Source organism: Chrysemys picta, chromosome 14, assembly GCF_011386835.1.
Source record: "Chrysemys picta bellii isolate R12L10 chromosome 14, ASM1138683v2, whole genome shotgun sequence".
In the NCBI taxonomy this organism is placed as follows: Eukaryota; Metazoa; Chordata; order Testudines; family Emydidae; genus Chrysemys; species Chrysemys picta.
The window spans coordinates 28879377-28901680 of NC_088804.1; the positions used below are offsets into that span (position 1 = coordinate 28879377).

The 22304-nt window shown below is 38.4% G+C and overlaps 1 protein-coding gene across 4 annotated transcripts in view; it reads left to right on the forward strand.

Moving 5' to 3' along the window:
* CDH11 (cadherin 11) overlaps window positions 1-22304 on the forward strand; it is a 97740-nt gene that overhangs the window by 40795 nt on the left and 34641 nt on the right. For 2 of the 4 annotated variants that reach the window (XM_005294040.5, XM_065567254.1), the window contains exon 2: window positions 8418-8548. The exons of 1 other annotated variant lie outside the window; for it this stretch is intronic. The gene's annotated coding sequence lies outside the window, so the exon portion shown is untranslated. Of the gene's footprint in view, window positions 1-8417; window positions 8549-17385; window positions 17535-22304 lie in introns of all 4 variants that reach the window. One more of the 4 variants, XM_024110035.3, reaches the window with a different exon arrangement.

Below are 22304 nucleotides of genomic sequence, written 5' to 3' on the forward strand. Positions count from 1 at the left end.
CAAGATTGTGCACACATTTGTGTTAATTGCAATATGTGTGCATTATATTGTGTGCACATGAAATTCTGCAAATATTTTATTTTTCATTCATTTGCCAATCTATTTGATCTTTGATTTCCTGATGGTATCTGGTTACTTCTTGAGAAGCCTGTTATTTTTAGAGAATAGTTTTGTTACTTGATCTGCTCGGCATTTTTGCTCCAGATAATTTTACATAGTTTGTGGCATAAAAAACAGAGTACTTACTTTACCATATTTATTTTTCTGTCTTATGTTGCACTTCACTTACCCAATGTTAAGATTAACTTCATCATTTCATAGATGAAGTTACCTGTAGGTATACATTTCTGACCTGTGTATACAATTCCTTTTTCTTTATTTTTACATTGTACCATCTCAGATGTTCATTAAAATCTGGGTTTAGATTTGGTGTATTTCAGCAGCCAGTAACAGATTTCCCCACAAATCAAAGCTACACTATGCTTTTATACACTACACTAGACAACTCCCACCTGTTTATGCTCTCTGTATGTGTGTATATATATCTCCTCAATATATGTTCCATTCTATATGCATCCGAAGAAGTGGGCTGTAGTCCACGAAAGCTTATGCTCTAATAAATTTGTTAGACTCTAAGGTGCCACAAGTACTCCTGTTCTTCTTTTTGCGGATACAGACTAACACGGCTGCTACTCTGAAACCTGTCACTATGCTTTTGTTCATCATTTTATAGGTGAAATGTTGCATGGCATAATTTTGCTCAGTTTTAGAAGTAACTCTGAGGTTAAGGATGTGTGTTGCACTTTTTTCTACTATATATATATATATATATATATATATATATTACCTTCAGAGTTTCTCATATTGCATTTGTGTACAGGTATTCTACATCAAATAAATTACACACACACACATACATAGATATTCCAACGCCCAATCTTTCTATAGGGGCTGCGAGCTTAAATCATTGTTATGTTCAGAATTTATAAGGTATTCTATTAAACTGTCCAAGACCTTTTAAAATCATACTTACACTGATCAGTGTGCAAGCCAAGTACTTTATTCAGGTCACTTTTTTAAACAAGCTATCTTTAACATTCTGAGTGAGCATCTGGAAATAGTTGTTGTATTTTTATAAACTAATAGCAGCTAGACAGAATATCCGGATAAATAATTTGTTCAAGAAATGCTAACCTATTTTGCCTTTGAATTTACTCTCACGGACCATTGTGATTTTCCTTGAATGCATTCACTAACTGATTTTATGTGATCAATATTTTTTTAAACTTTTTCATCATGAATCATTTATGCATATTAGAAATTCTCTTTCCCTGAGCATTTTGCTAGTAAAACTTCATTAATTAAATATTTGCAGATACTAAACACAAAAGAGGTGCAACTATGGCAGAAGCATTTTTTTAAAAAAATGCAAATTAATATTTTGTATAATTTATTTTTATTTATTTACTTACTCATTTCTACTCTAAATATTCCAATATTTTGACCAGATTAATTTTAAATATAGTAAGAAACTGGTTAGCACTGTTTCATTTGGGAGACTTGGTCACAGATTGGTATCCATCACTAACAGGACATTTTTTTTCTATTTACTTTATATTTTCCCTTTCTTAATTTAATCCTTACCCCCTTTTATTGTCATAAATATTTTTCTCTGTCTGTCTTATAAACCGTCAGACATTTACATACTCATATTTTGTTAATTGCCAAGCTGTAGGTATCATCTCTTAGCAAAGCTATAAGTACCTAGCTTTCAAAATCCTTCTGTGGAAGTCAGTGCGTATAGCGCCTTGATCACAGTTGCTGCTCTCCTTTGAAATCCTTCCAGTTCACCAATATTTTTCTCTTCTGTTAGTAAATGTGGTGTATGATAGGCATTTTCCTTGTAGCAAAAGATAGATAGGGTGCATGAATGGATAGATACAGTAAGGAGAAGAGGGACTCACAGAATGGAGCAAAGGAGTTTTTTTTTAAGACTCATATTTTGCATGCTAGTTGGTTGTATTGGTTTATTCATTTCTAGAAAACATACCAAAGCTGTGAATATTTATTTAGTTCTGCGCCTAATAGTGTTTCTAATAGGGAATTATTTTGGTACAATGAAAGACATTTGTAAATGAAGCAGATAAACCCTTTGGCAGACAAGGAGTGTTTTGTTCAACACAAGAATTCTATTGTCCACTGCTTTAGTTGTCAAGTGCCTAGGGAACCCAGGATTTATGATGATGTTACAATGGCCCTTTCAGTGCAAAGTCTAAGAAGCTGTGAGATTCCGTTCCTCTGCTTTTCAGACTCTCTAATCTTTTTATCATGCAAGGACAATGCAGGATTCAGCTGCTTCTTGGGCCACAGGACTGCCCATTTAACATCAGGCATTGTGAAGGTAATTACCATAGTGACAATGGATTTTTGCATCTAACCAGCAACACTTTCAAAATTTCTAGGGTTGTCACTTTGTATAACCCAAATGTTAAGTCATGGCTTACTTTACAAAAAATAAAATAATCTTGTTAGGAGTTTTATTTAAGGTGCCACTATGTCAAATCCATTTGAAGCACAAGAACTGTTTATTGGTTGTTTATTGGAGTTTTCTTGTAATTATAATTGGACTTTGAACACAATATTCTGTAAATACAGCAGATTTTTTTTTCAATTAGTGGGACTTTTTCTTGACTTATTTGCGGTTGTTGTTTTTGGTTTTTTGTTTGAGGTTTTTCCTATAAACTGCAGATCTTGAATATTCAATGTAGCAAAAATGTTTACAATGGAAAAAAATAACAAATACAAATATAGCAGGTAATGCCTGTTGCATACATATAAAGATTACTAAGATAAGCTATGCTCTGTGCTTTTTATACTGATGTACTAGATGGGAACTCTACAGTTGCTTTCCATCATGTTTGTCATGAAAAACATTGATCACAGCGTTTTTCATTCCTTCCCTGAGGTGAAAATGCAGATTTATTTGGTATTTGCTACGCAGAATGATGGGTATTAGTAAGAAATATTGATTTGAAACCCATGTACCCTGCATAAATGCTGTGTTACTGGTAATGGAGCTCTTGTTTGACAGTTAAACTATCGTGTATATAGGAGGGTCCATTGTCTTCTGTTTATGTACATAAGGAAATTTCACTGTACAGTGGCTAGAGCTGGAAACTGGGAATAAGAATAAGGGTTTTGAATCCCAACTCTATTCACCCCACATAAAGTTAAAACTAGGTTTTAAGAATTGATGACATGTAGGTGTATAACTGTGTGCCGAGATTGAAACCCATGCACTTCCAACTCCATGGATACAGATCTTCCAAAAAGCAAGATAGCCTTACCTGGGCACTACTTTGGTCCTGTAAAGGCAGCCGTGTAAATTTTGAGCCATATAAGCAAATTATCAAAATGGCATAATTTAGTCCCTTTCCAATGTTATTCCTTTTCTGTGCTTCATTTTTGTGTAATTTCAAACACAAATGCAAAGACAAGTTTATTTGTAAAAAAAAAAAACCCACGTATTTAAAGAGTGTGATATGTACTTCTCAGTAAACAACATCCACAGCTTGTCTACATAATGTATTTTCATGCATCATGCTTTTAGCATATTAGTTATTGAATGATTGCTCACTATATATCATCATCCATAGCTTACATTTGTTTTCTATCATATAATTATTTAGAGCTTTAGTGAATATTTTACAATAATTAATTAATTTAACTTATTCTGTTTGCAAAATATCCATGAGCAGATTGCGCTTTCCTAGGACTTAGTCATAATTTGAATTTAGTTGGTGAACATGTTTTCCAATTTTTTAAATCTATAGATTGACCATAAATATCTGAAACTGTAAGTTGAGTTGGTTACCAAAGTTGTGATTGGCCAGATGAGTTGCATGTTTTCATTTCTGTTCTCTGATGGGATTGGTGAGAAGCATTTCTGGTGTGAATATTTTATGCAAGTCAAAATTTGTTATCCATGAACACGTGCATGCAACTTAAATTAGCTCTCAGTCTGTGAACATTTTTTTGCCAGTAAAATTTGATTGCTCTACTGCGGTCGGAAAGCACACACAAAAGGAGAAAGCGAACATAGCTGAAGCAAATTTATTTTAAAATCCAAATGAATATTCATAGTGTTTTTGCATTATTTACCGAGCTCTGATATTTAGAAACATGTTTGTAATCATATCAACACACATTATAGAGTATTTTGTAATAATTTCCCTAAAAGTTTTCATTTAATTTTTGGGTACTTGGATAATGAAGATAGAATGCAATTTAGTCTGATTTCCTAGGAGTGTTCATTGGTAGCAGCCCAAGGGGCTGTTAAAGTATCTGGTGGGCATCAGAAGTATGAGCCTCAATATAGTCTCCTATCACCACCTAGCCATGAATCCAAATAGCTATGTTTTTTTATCCATTGGTAGCTCTATATGGCAACATATCTTTTGAAAAGTACAGCATGCTTAGGGCCTGATCCTATGAGCTGCTGACCATTCAGAGTTAAGGGCTCTCTGCATCTCCAGGAAAGTGTTCAACTCCTTGCAGAGCTGGGCCCTTGGCAGACTTGCATGGGCTCCTTTAATAATCACAAGGAATCCCCATGTACATGCACTATATTTGAAATACTCATTCAAGTACAATATTGGCAAAACTCTTACCGGTTGCGAATACAGTCTGACTACTCTGTGGATGGAATACAATTGCCCAGAACCTGGGATGTGGTGTGCCTGGTCTTTGCTGCATATTCTGGACTTAAAGCCAGAATAGTGAGGCACAAAGACTTACTTCATTATAGAGGGACCCTGCTGCCTTCCCCCTCATCTGCTTCCATACTGCTGGCACAGAAGGCTAAATTCCATGGATCCCTGACTGCCCTATCACCACCGTGGGCCATTAGCAGCTAGTGTAATTTAGATAAACTTTTAGGCTTCTTTGAGGTATGTCAGGAGACTGGCCCAGCATTTAGCCAGCCAGGTCTGGAGAGCACAGAGGCCATCTTCCGCAGCAGTGCAAAAATGCTAGGGTAAAATGCAGCTCCTGAGCCAATGTATTCATTTCACCACAAATATAAATATTCACAGGAAAAACAGCATGTGAGCAATTCATTTCATTTAGTTTTAATGCTGAGTCCTCTACACAAAATATTTTAACTGCTTTACAAAAAAGAGAAACATCTATTAATGGATCACAATTATATTACACTTATTTTATTATTTAAATGTTTAGCAAACTGAAGTCTGTAAAGACAAGGAAAGAAAAGGTTTGAACCATAGAAGCAGAAAATTTTATTCTTGTAGAAATGGGAACTTAGTTTTCTTCTGAGTAATTCAGTTTGTTGGGGACACACAGGGTCATTCTACTCCCCGCATTATATCTATGCTACCCATTGATTACACTCAGCTTGCACTGGTATTATCTCACAGTGAAATACTTAATAATTCTTATCAACTGCATAACAGAAGCTCTGAGAATAGAAGATGCAGCACCCTTTGATCATCTCTTAGTAATAGTCACTAGGTAATAGATTAATAATCATGTGCTCGTTCTCTGTAATGTGGGTATTTTATCTAACTCCTGTTTAAGGCCCTAGCGTAATAGGAACATGATGATGATGATGCAACCAACCTGTCTGTGTGGTTGGACATTGATACGTGTGTGGAGTCTAGGGCCGGTGCTTCCATTTAGGTGACCTAGGCGGTTGCCTAGGGCACCAGGATTTGGGGGGCCGCATTTTGCCGCCCTCAGCGGCAATTCGGCAGCGGGGGATCCTTCCGCACTCCGGATCTTCGGCAGCAATTCTGCGGCGGGTCCTTCACTCGCTCTGGGACCTGCCACCGAAGTGCCCCGAAGACCAGGAGCGCGGAAGGACTCCTCCGCCGCAGAATTGCCGACGACGACTGGGAGCGCGGAAGGACCCCCCGGCTAGGGCGCCAAAAACCCTGGCGCCGCTCCTGGTGGAGTCCCACTGACTTCAGTGGGATTCTGCATGAGTGTAAGGAAGCACTGGTTGGATCCCTTTGAAAGATGGAGCCCTACTTTAGTACTAGTTTAATATTTAATAATTGTAAAGTGCTATCATGAGGCTTTGATCATTTTAATGTGGATTTTACTGAAAGAGGTAAACAAGATATTTAAAAACATTCAAAACAGGTTTAGAATTGTATGGTATTTTATTGAAAACTTGAGGAAGGTACCTCTGCTATTCTCTCCTGCTCCGGGCAGATGGTAAGTAGCATACTTCAGATATCAGTTAACGTGTATACACACAGCCATAAATATCCAGAATACTGCTGAATCAGACTATAGGTGCTTGCTGGATAAAAAGGCAGCATTCATATTCTGTTGAGGGCAGATTCTATTGAGGGATGTTGAGATATTTCTTGGACGAGTAGCTCTCCATTGTAAACTAATGTAGTCATCCTCCGTCATCTTGGTTAGTTTCATCATTTAATGTACGTGAAAGATATGGGGCCTAATCTGAGACATTTTCCAGAGTGCATACAAATTAAGCATCATAACAATGACTGCATTTAATATTAAATTGTGTCTACTTCAACATAAACACCACAATGCAAGGCAGTTCCAGCTGGCTGCTCGAAAGGTGACCTTCAGATATATTTTCAGGAACACAAATCCCAATTTTAATTCTGTTTATTGTAACCAGCTTAATGGGCCCAAAAGTCCAGTCCAATTGTGCATTGGACTTTAGAATGAATGGGTGAAACCTCTGAGTATAGAGACAGACACCATAAGCTGTGCTCACTGAGTTCGGGAGGTGCATTTTAACTCTCCAAGGAGTAGAAGAAATGTTAGGAAAAAACTGTGTGTGATGAGTGCCCTTAGGAGAAGGCTGATGTATCTCCTTCCAAGAGGAAAAAAAAAGGCGAACATTGTGGAATCCTTCAATTATTCAGCTAAAAAGCCTGAGGAGCTCTTTTAGGTGCCTGAGACTGTTTGTGTCTGTTGTGAATAAATTTTATAGCACCTTTAGAATGGCTTAGGTCTGTAAACACCTGTTTTGGCTTTGTTTTTTAATTCCCAGCTACTTTTATTGCCCCTATTTAGTTTTTAAGTGTTAGAACAGGAATACTTGTGCCTTCCTTCACCTTGTGATTATTGTTCCTTATAAATGTAAACTGTAAAGTGGGAAGGGAAGTAGCTGAAAATAACTGGTTTTAAATACCAGGCTATACTTCCATGTACGTGTGTGTGTGTTTGTGTGTGTGTGTGTGTGTGTGTGTGTGTGTGTGTATGTATGTGTGTATAGGCTTGGAAGAATTAATTTTTATTGGTAAATGTTGGTAAATGTCAATTTCAAAGTACACACACATAAACCAGCGAAAAAAGTATTTCCTTCAATAATAATCAGAATATCAAGATAGACAAAGAAGGAAGAATGCAGCTTAAGAACTTAGTTTCATTTAAGGATATTTACTTTATATATTTTGACATGCGATGTTCATAATTTGTGTTTTAAGTTATAAAACTTTTTGAATCTCAATGTCTGCTGTCATTACATAATTAAGGTCTGACCTTCCCATAGTTTCCCGCAACTGTGAAAATTTAAATAAATAAAAAAATGCTTAAAATAAACATCAAAATATTCTGTCAAATTTATTTTAAAAAAGTGGATTTCTGCCCAGCCTAAGTATATAACAGCATCAAGAAGACAACCTGTAGGCTTGGAAATTTAGTAGAAAGAAAATACACATTTTACAATGTACACATTATAAAATAATATGGTTTAGAGGCCTGAAAATAAAGTTAATTTTCTTGTTGTATGAAGGAACCTCCCATGACCACTGACCCAAGGAAAGATGTGCTCAATAAACCTGCAAAACAGGAGAGCCACTCCCTGCCAATTTTCACATTCCCAATACAACTGTAACTCTTATCATGAGCATATAGTTCCACTACTCCAGAGGCAGTTTCCTCTTTTCCTTATTCTGTCATGATACTAAGCTATCTGATTTGTAATATGTCTTAGAGCACGTAGAAATGCTGGAAGCACATCTTGTTTGGCTGATGATACCTGACATGTGACTGTAGCTGGGTTGTTGTTTATTTCCCCCCTACAAGTGTCTCTTGATCTGGATAATGTTCCCAGAGCATATTTTCTTTCATGAGATTCTATTTGTCTAGGAGGTAGAGAGAAAGATGTGAAGGGATATTGACATGGCCTCCAGCACTTTAATTATGGGAACAGTCTTCCAATAATAGGTCTATATGAGTAAAAGTTACTTGTAAATTCTATCCCGGCCTATAGATATTTTTCTGTCTCCAAAATCCCATTGGGCTGTTGGGGTAACTTAAAAGTTAGCGTTTGTTGTTTGCTTGTTTGTTTTCCCTGTTATTGTGACTGTAATGTTGCTTTTGATTTCAAATGAACTTTTCATTCTTTGCAGCAAGAGCTGAAATATCGGATAAGTGGCAGCACAAAATTTAAATCTGCATTGTCAACACGGACTCATTAAGTGGCCATTCAAATGGGTGGAATATGTTACATAAATTGGCAACAAGTTTCCAGTGGGTAAAGGTGAGTAAGATGTCTGACTTCATGAGCTTATAATTGACAATTTAGGTATATGTTGCTCTCTTTTTGTTGCTCTATATGACATGCCATATATACACTGTGGCATGTCAACGATTAGTAACCTCTTGTTTAAGCCAATTTGTTGCCAGATTTTCTCAGAGTTTTCATAGGGTGGGTCCACTGGTCTTCAGTGCCACTCAGAGACCTGGTGCCTTAGGACATTGAGCATCTTGCTGTGACTATCCTGTAACACACTGTTTGACAAGCTGCACTATTCAGATCATGCTCATTTACATTTATAACATCATAGCTCTTATTAAGGACACACAAAAAGGAATTTAGCATGAAGGGGTTGGAGTGATGGTAAGCTGTAGTCAAGAATTTTCCAAAACAATTAGAGTAACCATATTACATTAATCCAAAAATGGGCTCTGTGTTGCTGTTTTTCTAAGTCTGCATGGATGAGCAACTTTTGTATTTATTTTTCACCTGTACCATTTCATGTAATGTCACTAATCTTGAAACAGCCATTCATACTTGTGCTGCAAAAGGTTTTGTTGTTCACTGTGAGGCTTAACTGAAAAATGCTGCTGAAAATGTGGAGACGGTGATAGGGGTAAACCTCAGACTCCAAACAATGGTTCTATTATTCTTCCTCCATAATTTTATTATCAGCCTTTAACCTCTCTCATTCTGTGCTTTTCTGATTTACCAATGAAACAAGGGATTCCTCAGAGGTGAGAATTCTTAGACAGAAATATCCACTATCTTCTGTAATGGATCAATTATCAAATCTGTAATAAATAATAGATAAGAAGTGTCATTTATAGCAGCATCAGATGTAAGATCGCTTTTGAATTGTGATGTTTATAAAAAGTCTGCAAGACTGTGACATTAAAGCTCTGAAGCTATCTGATTCATTTACATCTTTTTATATTCAGTACACTAAAGTCCTGCTTGACAGATGCTTCATTTCTGTGGAAATGTCCTTGAATGATGATGATCTCATTTCTGGCAGCCAAATGGGCAAAACACTACAACATCCTTATGAACAGCTACATGGATGTGCCTGTCCAACATTCGCTGAGTCGTTAAGGTGTAGACTGCAGCAATTAGTATCCAGTTGCAATAGAATGGTTTCAACCGTTAAACTGACACCACTCCACTTAATTTCTTTAGGAAATCTATAGGCCTCTTCACGTTCAAACTAAGAAGAAGCTGTTCTATATATTTGTGTCTAGCAGTGCTTCTTATTTTGTTATTTATTAAAACTCAATGGCCAAATGTTGCCATCCAGATTCAGTCCTTGGTCAGGCAAAATTCCCAGTAAAGTTAGTTTAGCCTGAGTAAGGGCCGCATGATTTGCATGCATGCAAAAACAACACCACCAAATAAGCAACCCACCCCCACACCTTGTCTTAATTACAGACCCGAATCTGCTCCCCTGCTCATCAGTGGGAGTTAGGCCACTGATTTAATGGGAAGGCAGATTGGGCTCTCTATGCACATTTACGCCAGTAGCTGAACTTTAGTGTTCACATCACTAAGGTTCTGAATAAAGCCTAATCTGCTTTCTTTTCAATTTGGCACCCCTTCTCATTTCTGGCTTCTTAGACTAGTCTAGGCCTACTCCTGCTCTTTTCATTCTTGGCTCAGAGCTACACTCACAAGCAGATTGTATTTTAATGACAATCTTGGATGGGGACAAAATGCCAACTACATGTGCTTAGGAAAAGTAAAGAAGAAACTTAAAACTGCGAATGTGGGGCCCAAATCTAAATTAACTCAAATTAAGCAATATCTTACACTGAAAGCTGCCCCATTGGTTTTGCTAAGTGCTTTTCCATTTCAGAGTTAGGGGAAGTTAGAGATGTAATCATTTCTGTAAGACTTCCTGCACAGTGATTTTAGGATGTCCACTGTAAGGTATTTGCATTGTCTCTCTGTAAAGGGAGCTGCAAAGAGAATGAACAAACACAGCTTTTGTTGATTGTCATGTAAACTTGTGTGTCCAGATAGTTCTTAAATTCTCTGTTTCATTTTGGAGGATTTTTTTCTTAAATAATTTCGCTCCTGCTGTGTCTATTCAGAAATGCACATTTTCTGTTTCAGTATCTAAATCGTCAAGAGTAATCAAGGTAAAATATGCATGTACAATTATGATCATTGAAACAAAGCAGCAAACTGGAGCTGTAATCAGTGTATTCCCATAATACAGACCTGGCCTACTCTGCCTGAGGACTGGCTTTCCTCTTCTGCTCTGCAAATCAGCTAGGGTGACCACCTTTTAAAAATGCAAAATCAGGACATATGCAGGAGGCCCTGCTCCCTGCTCCTCCTCTTCCCCCTGAGGCCCAGCCCCTAGGCAGACCAGAAGCCAGAGCCAGGCAGTGGTAAGAGCTGCCCAGGGCTCAGCATATTCCAAAAACCATACAAAAATGAACTAATTAATCTTCACAACTCTATTGTGAGGTAGGGAGTCTCATTATGTTTATGCCATCATTTTATATACTACGGAATCCCACTTATCCAATCTAATTGGGACCGGGGACAGATTGGATAATCAAAAATTCAGATAGTCCAGAGAATGGGACTGCAGCGCTGTCTAGTGGCCACAGGCGAGATCACCTGCTTTTGGACCTGTGTATATTGGTTGTTCGGTTAAGACACAGAGCCAGATAATGGAGGGTCGGATAAATGGGATTCTACTGTATGTCTATATCTTGTACCAAATTATCTGATTTCTTAGGGCAGTTTTGTGTCAGTCTTCCATCAGAAAGCTGCCCTAAAGCCATCATACATGGCACTGGAGTATTTTTCTAGTATAGTGGACTCCTCTGCACGCATTGAGAAACTGTAGAGTCTTCTGTGCCACATTCATTATGGCTAGGCACGTATCTTGTGGTTATGTAAATCTGTGTGTAATTTAGATGCCTCTTCCAGAGTCCTGACTAGTTGCCATTGGTGTTGCTAAGTTTGGGTCTATTGTCTATAGCAGGGGTCGGCAACGTTTGGCACGTGGCTCGCCAGGGTAAGCACCCTGGCAGGCTGGGCCAGTTTATTTACCTGCTGACACAGTAGGTTTGGCTGATCGCGGCCCCCACTCACCGCAGTTCACCGTCCCGGGCCAATGGAGGTGGCGGGAAGCGTCGCGGGCAAGGGACGTGCTGGCCGCGGCTTCCCGCCGCCCCCATTGGCCCAGGACGGTGAACTGCGGCGAGTGGGGGCTGTGATCGGCGAAACCTACCACATCAGCAGGTAAATAAACTATCCTGGCCCACCAGGGTGCTTACCCTGGCGAGCCGCGTGCCAAACGTTGCCGACCCCTGGTATATAGATTTTCCCGTTCATTTTTGCATGTCATTAATTGGAATTATGCACTCACATTTCAAGGGGAGAAAGCAGTGGACACACTTGAAATGTTCCTTTCCTTTTGAAGGGAAGATTAAATTAGTTTGAGAATCATTTCCTGAAATTAAAGGCCCTAACCTGAGCTCACTGAATTCACTGGGATTCTTTCATGCCCCAAATGAAGAATATTGGTAAAACCAATAGTATCTCTCAAACTGATAGAAAAAATTTTAGTACCCCCACTATATTTATGAATTCACTGTTATAATATAAAGCAGGCAGGTCATATATACATCTTTTTAGTGCTCATATGTATTGTAAACCGTAGACTGTGACAGAGGGTCCCAAACATATGATCTTGTCAAGAAATAGTTTCACATCTTTTTTGTACAAATGCCACGTGGTAAAAAGGCCAGATTTCAGATATTTAAAATGTTCATCCTCTCATAAGTGTTAGCAAATTTGAATGTAGACTAATATATTCATACATAATGCACTGTGCCTCTCACAATCTGCTTCACATTACACACACAAAAACCCCATGTTTACCCTTCTGTTTTTTAATGTAACAGTAATTTACATAGTTTTCATAAACCTTTGTTTATGAATTTTCATCAGTCAGTTAAAACAGCCTTTCCACAGTCACGTTAAGGGAGTCTAGTTCAATATTCTGGGCTGCCATGTTTGGAGTATTTAAGTAAGAGTCTACAGAACCCTGTAACACAAAGGCAAAAACATGTCCATTAATATGTGTCCAGCACATATTCACACTGTCCAAATGTAGTCTTCTATATTCAGTATATAAAGAAAATCTCAATTACATAAATAAACACTTGTCATTTAGGCAGAATTAGGTGACTTCAGTTGTATATTAAGGGTATGATCCAACAAAACATTAAAGGACATTAGTAACGTAAGTCATGCAAATAGTCCAGTTGACTTCATTGGAACTGCTCACATGCTTCTTAGCATATGCGCAACATGCCTCAGGTGGCACATGATCAGCATTCATCACCAAATTTCATCCGCTGGTCTTGGTATGGACTGGGAGTGTGATATGAATGCTGATCCTAACACTCTCCCCATCCCCCCGTTCAACACATATGTAAATTGGCCAGTTTTTCAAAAGCATGAATTAGTTTATGCCAATTCCAATGTGCATGCATAGTTTGACAAGTTGGGGTCTAAATGTGTAAACACTGACATCAGGCATTGCTTGGGCTAAAGTAACGTCTTTGGAAATACAGCTAAAAGGGATGTGGGACAATTTATTTATCTTGTTCGAAGCATTATGAAAGAAAATATCAGTAGCATATTTTTTCTATGTGTAGGAAAACCACGAAAAACATGGTGAGAAGAAAATATGTTCACATTACACTGTTTCTCACAAATCATGTTAACTCCTAGTAGAGCTGGGTGAGATTTTTCTGTGAATGTTTTTTTTTTTTTTTTATGGAAAATGTTATTTCTGTTAAATTGATACTTTCCATAGTGAAATGTTGATTTCCCCCCACATTTTTAGATTTTCTGTTGAAAAAATTAAATCAAAATATTTAATTTCAGGTCACGTTGACCAGAAATTAAACATTTTGTTTCAAGTCATTTCAAAACTGATCTCTACATCTGTCTGAGCAGCCGCAGTGCCTTCTGTGAGTTATAGTGTTGCATGTGTCATGTTCCCAGTCTCTTTTGGGCTGGGATCCCTGATTGGACATCATCTCCCATTATGCACTGCAAGCATAGGACTACCATGATGCATTGCGGTGGCTGAGTCAAAGAGGGAACCCACAATGCTTCATAGGAAATGAAGTCCAGGTAAGGAGCCTGACCCCTCAAGGAGGATGGGGACATGGGGCAACTAAACTATACTGCCCATCAGGCTGCACAGCATCATATCCAAGTCAAAATATTTGTTTTTCAGACAGAAAAAAAACAAAACTCTTTTTGGGGCATTTATTTTATTTTTGACAAAAAAATCAAAATGTGTACTGAAAGCAAACACTTTTTATAAAAAAAACCCAAACCTTGTTTAATCAAAAATCAAATTTTCTGTCAAAAATGTTTCTATGGAAAATTTTCAACCAAGCCTACTTATTTCATTACATAGCTTATTAGAAAAAGCTAGCTTCAGTCTTTACTATTGGCAAACTAATATCTCCATAATGGTCCCTTTCAGATTTCCACAATGGATAGTTTCAAGAAATAAATGATGTCATTATATAGTGAAACACATGCATGATATACTGATACTATTAATATTACCCAAGACTAGATAATAAAGAAATACTGCTCCAAGCCATCCATGAACTAGAAAAATATGATCAAAGAAAAATGAAATGAAAGCTATGTATCTTGCACCATGTCCTAAAGGGAGGAAGTCATGTGATCTGAGACTGCTAGAAGTGATTTCTAAAGCATAGAGTAGCCCCTCCTTATCACCAAGATTGCACTTAGTCCCCAAAAGCTCAGTCCCAGGGACTCTCAGCAGAAATATGTCCCATCCAATCATAACTGCTCATAGGGCATAGAGATGGATGATTTCTCAGAGTCTGCCATATCCTCAGCCATTTAGGGCTTCATAGATAATAAACAATACCTTGAATTGCTCCTAGAAGCTAATTTGCTGCCTCAAGCATGGAGCTTTGCTGCATATTAGAAAGAACACTACACACTATACAGCATGTACATTTAATTCACTTGAGACATTTACCAAGACCAATTATTGCATTGTTAGTCATAGTTTAAAGAACAACTTCTTTAAAATATATTCAGGAATCTTTCAGAAATACACACTAATAGAACTTACAAACCTAGTGATTTTTGCAGTTTTACTAATTTGTAAATCACTCAGATCAGGGATTGGTAAAATCTAATAGAATGCATTTCTGAAATAGGATTTTCCCAGTTGATTCTTGACAACCTGCATTTGCAACCATTCAGCTATTTTATTTTGAAACGGCTTTTCAATTATATTCTAGTGCTGTAGGGAAAAGGTTTTTGACAAAGGCACGACATAAACCATTTATACTGCAACTCCATCATAGTTCCCATAGCTAAACTAGACTGGACAGTTCATTAAAAAGAAAAATTAATAGCACAAGGGTTGCAGGGAAACAATAACAGATGATGACTGGCCTGTGGCAGCCCACTGAATGCATGTAGTGGGATAAAAATGATTCCCCTGGCTCATAAATGGAGGTTTGTTCCAAGGTTTTAGGCAAAGCCTGTCCGTCTAGTCCTTTGCAAGAAAAAGCTGTATGTCTGAGATACCTGAAAGGTCCATAAAAGTAGTATTTTGAAACTTCTCCAAAAGACTAGTATGTAGCTTTTACCATAATAGAAATTACATATTTCATTAAACTTTGAAAACACAATAATAAACATAATATATGTTGGAAGAGAATATATTAACCAAGAAGAGCTAAACTGTTAATTGGATGATCTCCTGCGAATACCCAGAGCAAGTGGGAAGGGAATAGGCACAGTCATGGCTCCATCCCCTCACTCATTGGCCAGTGCAGTAGAAATATATTGCAATAGGAATGTACGAGTGTTGTTACAGCAATGCTATGAACTCCATTTTCAAAGGAAATTTCACACAAAATAGATTCTATGATACGTTGACTGTCATTTTAGGTTAAGAGACATAATCTTCTACTGAAGACAGTTGGATTTTGGAAGGGCCCAAGAAATCGAGCCTCATTTGTGTTGAAAATGAAATATAGGAATATGTAATCTATAAAAGGTTGCTAAGTGCGATTAACAAATTATCCATGAGATGGTGTGTGCCTTCTGTGTGGGGCAGATGGCTGGTGGGCTCTGCCATGAGTATTGGCTGGAACCACTGCCACCCCCACCCTTACAAAGACAACGTAATTATCAGAAGAGATCATTTGTAACCCCACTCTCTGATACTGGAGACAAATGATTTCTGGTGGAAAGCCATGTATTTCTGCTTCTCCTCTCTTGTGTCTGGTACCATGACGGCGCACAGGCTCCAACAAGAAGGATTACTCAGTCTGAGAGGCCTCCTAGCCAACCTGACTTGTTTGAATGGGATAAGATCAACCTTTACTATAATTATGCTTATTATCTATTAATTGTATAAGTTGTTTGGGGTTATAGTGAACCAAACATAGATATACTGCCAGCTTAAAAAACAGTTAAAAAGTTACTCTTCTCTCTGAGTTTTGCCTACTATAGTTACAGATGTCACCTAAGATTACTAGAACTGAATTAACTTGGAAAAAATCACTATATTTGTGGAAATAATATAGTGTTTGTTAATGTTGTGGAAATAATCTCATTTGGGGCAGACTGTTCTTTTGTTGGTTTCCACGTTCAGGGGTTAGATGCTAACTGCAAATCCTATCTTGCTACTTGTTTTATTTAAATTTTCACAGGGGCTACTGCTCCCTTCTCTCCTACCTAAAACCACAGGAGAGAAATACACTATCCCAGGAAGCTGCCTTTCTTTTGATGAATCACAATGCACAAATTGTTCCAAGCATAGCACAACAGAGTCTTTGTTAGGCTCTATCACTGCATAGCCAATAGCCCAGCAGTTAGTGATGCTCTGCTGCATTCTTGCAGCATAAACAAAACAATACAGAATTCAAGGGGCCTGCAATGGACTTTACTTTAGCTGCTGAGTCCCTCTCTTATTCCATTATATCCCTTCAGCAAGTTATAGTTATTTAAAAGATGGGCGGCTGTTTAAGAAATGTAGAAGAAATACAAAAATATTTTATTAGAGAAACTTATTAGTAGAGCATAGAACAATTAATATTTCTTTTAACACTGTATTAAAAAAAGTGTAGAAAATGCCGAATGCTGTTAGGATATCTTCATATGTGGCTCTTTGGTGGCCTGTTTCTTACTCAAGTTAATCTCTCATTTAAATGTTGAGGGGCTGCAGAACTGGGCCCTAAGAAAGATTCTTTACCGCAGAATTAGCATGTATCATTGTTATGAACCTGCAGTGTGGGTCATTTTACTAACAGTTCCTTCATTAAAATATTTCAATGTATTGCTTTGGGGGGAAATAAAGTCACTGAGGAGACAGACTCTGATAAACTTACTCATGAATAGAATTCTATGAGGAGTCCCATTGAAGACAGTGGGTTTCAGAATCTGGGTAAATGAGAAAACATCAAAAGCATAAATATAAGATATACTATTCCCTTTATTTGCATCCTTCACATTCACTTATTGCGTTCAAATACAGAATCTGCTTTCTCTAAAGTACATGAGATTGTGGACAGTCTACATCAATGTCGTTTGTTCTGATGACATAGCATTACTATTGTATCTCTAAGATATAAAACTGTAAGCTGTGAAATTTTAACAAGATTTCATAATTTGCTGGTGGAAAAACAATTAATTTTACACTGTTTAATTAAACTCTGCTTAATGGGTGGGCAAGTGAACACTTATTTGTGCATCCTCATTGTTCCAACATCATGCATTTGAGTCAATTTGTTTTACAGGATGAAAACAATATCTTGGTCTATATAGATCTAGATAAAGAAGGTTGTATGAGGTGCATATACGTATGTGTATATTAAGTCTATCTAAAATATAGATAGTAGTGATGTTGCAGCCATGCTGGTCCCAGGCTATTCAAAAGATAAGATGGGTGAGGAAATCTTTTTATCTCTTTTTTTTTGGGGGGGGGGGCAACTTCTGGTGGTGAAAGAGACAAGCTTTTGAGCTTGCACAGAGCTCTTCTTCAGGTCTGGGAAAGGTACAAGGGTTTCATAGCTAAATACAAGTTGGAACAGATAAGGAGTTAACACATGTTGCAAGAGACCAGTCCAGGTGAAGTGTGAAGTTATATAGTTGTATAAATCTGTATATTTTAGCTAGATAGGTGAGATAATATCTTTTATCTTGTAATGCAAGATACAGGCTTTCGAGCTACACAGAGCTCCTACCTGAAGAAGAAGTTATACCTTGTATATCTAATATATGCATATATAGTTTGGGAAATGTGAATGTATAAATATAAATGAATATCTTAGCTACATAGAAACTATGGGATAAAATTCTTGCTTGTTCTAAAATATAAATTTCTCCTCTTTGGGCTAATTCTGAGCTCACTTATCCATTTATAATTCAAGGTGAAAAGCTTATCACCACCACTTTCCAAAGGAAAATCCCTGGGATGGGAAAACTGCCTTAATAACTCCATGTGACGTTTTCGAGGCAGTGCCCACTCCAAAAGACTTTGCTGTCAAGCAAGAAATGTGGCCAACTAGTCACGCAGATGCTCCCATGGTCTTAGGCTGGATCTGAGGATTTTTCTTTCATACTGCCTACACCAGTGGTAGGCAACCTGCGGCCTGTCAGGGTAATCCACTGGTGGGTTGCGAGACAGTGTTTACATTGACCATCCGCAGGCACAGCCGCCCGTAGCTCCCAGTGGCCGCGGTTTGCCTTCCCGCAGCTCCCTTTGCCTGGGAATGGTGAACTGTGACCACTGGGAGCTGCAGGTGGCCATGCCTGCAGATGGTCAATGTAAACACTATCTCGCAGCCTGCCAGCAGATTACCCTGATGGCCGCATGAGGCCCGTGGGCCGCAGGTTGCCCACTACTGGCCTACACTGTATCCCTTCCTTAGCCATTTGATTCCCACCAGCACAGTGATTGCACAAAGAAGAGACTGTAGGCTTGGTGGAAGGAGGTTGTGATCTTAAGCAACCTCCGTGTTCATACTCCATGCACTACTGCAATGATGTTTGTGCAAAATATGCCTTGTAAGATTTCATTTGAAAAGTAATAACACATTAGTCATTAATATCATTGTAAAATACATGTGTTAATCCTTATTTGTGAAGTTATAAAATCCCTCTGTATGATGTTCCTCGAACATGTTTAAGAAGACAGCCAAGCGTCAGTAAAGGTGATAAACAAGTCTGTCCTAGACAAAGGAATTTGGGTTTACCTCGATTTACATATTAGCCATAAACAAAGTTTTCAAGCAAACCAGTGGTGGTTGTCTTGAGCTTGAACTCAAGAGACAGAGAAGAAACTTGGCTTCTGCATGCCCCAGAGAGACAGGAGACTGAATCCCCAGGAGGCCTTCCTAACTTTGATGGTTCTTTGGGAATTCTTTGGAATATATGGAACAGAGAGAGACTCCTCTTTATCTTTTGTGTACAATGAAAAGGGAAACATGCTCCTCATACTTCTGTGGAAAGTCCTGACTGAGACACAGTCAGCTATACTGGACAAAGAATAATTGGTGAGAGAAGCCATCTTAACCAAAGACTGTACCTTGCCAGATTAAGTTTTAGACGTTTAGATTTGTGTTTTCACTTTTATTTCCTTGTTTATTACTTTTGTTGGCATCCCTTAAGATGTTGTTAATAAACATGTTTTATGTTTAATCTAAACCAAGCCAGTCCTGTGTTTGAATTGAAGTAATTCTTGACTCCAGTTAATGTGGTAAGCTATTGGGTATTGACTCTTTAAAGGCACAAACGGACCTTATTATTTCTGAGTGATCCAGGAGAGGGCTGGACACTTTAGGGCAGACTGTTTTGGGGAAATCGGTAGTGGGGCTGTGGTGTAACAAGTAGGGAGCCAATTCAGGATGTGGCTGTGGTCTAAGAAACAGGCTTCTGGAGTCAGAGCACTGAACCATACCTGTTTATCACACAGACACTGTCTGGGAGCTACAGCAGCGGAGTATTTTCAAGGTACCCAGGGTTATAGGACAAGCATAACACAACCTCTTGCTGGTCTGGTCTCAAACCTGGAATGACATAAAGTGTTGTGATGTACCATTCAGGTGTTAGATTGTTTTTGTGCTTCTTCATCACAAGCGTCCTTCTTTTGATGACAGTAGGCTGACATATGCTGGAAGGCAATTTACCTACTGTCATTTCAGAACCAATAATATTCCACTAGTAAGGTAGTCTTATTCACCTTTTCCCATCTCTGGCAGTGTAAAGGGGCTTTAGTGAAATGAGATTCTGGCCCAGGTTGACAACAGGGATGATTCTGCACCATAGGAGATTTACCCTTGAATTCATTGAGATCGGGGCCAAAGCTAAAATATTTTATCCAAAAATATTACTTCCTTAAGGTGTCTAACTTTAGTTGACTTAGAGCTTCAGGAATTACTCTAAATCAGGGGTCAGCAACGTTTGGCATGCGGCTCGCCAGGGTAAGCACCCTGGTGGGCTGGGCCAGTTTATTTACCTGCTGACACGACAGGTTCGGTCTGTCCCGGGCCAGTGGGGGGCAGCAGGAAGTGATGCGGGTGAAGGATGTGCTGGTCGCGGCTTTCCACCGCCCCCTTTGGCCCGGGATAGCAAACCGCGGCCAGTGGGGGCCGCGATCGGCCGAACCTGCTGTGTCAGCAGGTAAATAAACTGGCCCAGCCCGCTAGGGTGCTTACCCTAGGGTGCCAAACGTTGCCGACCCCTGCTCTAAATAATGATGGTCTCTTTAAAGAACTAGAAATATTGGATGGACTTTTGTTGCAAATTCCCCTGCATAATTTCTGATCTTGCCCCTCTGAGTGTGAGATATCACCTTGGTAAATTGGGGATTTTATACAAGAGGAATTTGAGCTTGAAGGCATTTAAATGTTACTCATATAGTCAAAGTGAAATTCTAGAATACTTGCATTGTCCTGACTATTGCCAACCAAAACCCCAAATAGATCTGGTCTGGACTAGATTTCCATCAAATAAGAGAGATTTAATCATCTGTAATTGGTCAGGAACTAGTAGCCAAACAGTAGTGATATGTGGGATATGATAGTGTCCCCGCTGGATTATATATTAAATAGGATTAGGTCAGACTAGAACCAGTGAAAAAACCATACCTCATTATTTTTTCCTTTTTTGGAAGTGTGTGATTCATAAGAAAAATATTAATTTTATTGACAGGTTGATGGGCCCAAGTGGTTGGATGGTCGGTCTGTCTTCTGATAGTTACATGTCTATCACCTAACTGGATTTTTTGGCAGCATTCCAGGATACAAGAGTGGGACCCACATTTTGTTCCTGCCTGCCTAGGGTCCAAAGAGCTGGGAACACTGAAAAGGCAGTGGGCTGAGTCCTTCTGGTTAATGTCAGAGCAGGACAGGCACTCTCTGAAGGGAGCCACATCAGGATTTCTCAGCCAGAGCAAATGTTGCTAAAATGTAGACCTTTAAGGATTGAGGAAGTGAAGTGTGATAGTGGAGACTACACTGAACAAGCCAGGTTAAAAGAACTATATCAATACACATCTAAATGTTGCCAGAGTGACAGTTTTTAGTCCAAATGGTTTGGTGGAATGTAGCTGTTTTCTATTGAAGTTGCAAGCCATTCTATTTTGGTTTGCCATTGGGTACTCCAACAATTGGTGGCTTCCTTTGTCTTGGATATTGTCGTTAAGTTAGCACAATATTTGACTGTATGGGTACTATTCTGCAAGTCCCCAAAATACTCCCATCTACAGCCAGTCTTATCTCTGTGAAAAATTAACTATTGATTTTCACATGTTCATAAAGTTCTAAGGTCAGTCCTTATGTCTTTTAGTACAGAAACTTACACTCCAGTTGACAAATTAAGTAAAAATCAGAATAAACCCTAACGTCTTGCACTGACCTGATGAAAGCTGTCTGGGGAATCTTCCATATATTTAAGCTTTTACATCATGTCTGCCATGTGATTATATACTTCTAAATGTATCCAATTCCTCCCTCCTAAAGCTCCTTCTTTTACACAGGCTTCTCAGTTTTCCTCTGTATCCCAATGGGCAGAGTTGACCATCTGTAGAGTACATTGTATACTCTTTAAGGCCTGAAACACCTTTTTGAACAAACTTAAATTGTGGCCTTCATTAACTTATAAGTAGGACCTTATATTTGGCAATTCTGTAGTGCTTTTTCTCGTCAGCTGAGGAGAAACAAATTTCACAAGTATCTTTGTGAGGTAAGTTAAAACAGCTGTCCAACTACTAAAAGACGATAAACTGAGACATAAAGAAACTAAGTGATTTGAAAAAGGCCATCCAGCAAGTCAATGGCAAAGCCACCTTACAACTCAGGAATTCCTAAATCCATGCTTATTCGATTTCGTACACTTCTGAGATGACTCTTCACATACTCCTCTGTTCTGACATTATATTTCTTTAGAACATATTGTATAAAATCACTATTCATAATTTGAAATCAAAGTTTGGGTTCCAGTACTCTTTCAATGAAAGTTGAGAAAAGCTACAGGTCCTTTCATTAGAGTTTTAGCTCTCACCTTTGTCCTTCCTGCAAACATGTCTGAGAATCACAAGGACTCCTAGTAATTCACTGAACTCTCAGAAAGTGGAGTGTTTATTCTGAATAAAGTCACTTTTATTCTGGAATAGAGTGTTCACACAGTGGCATTATTCTCCCAAAATTATGCTAGA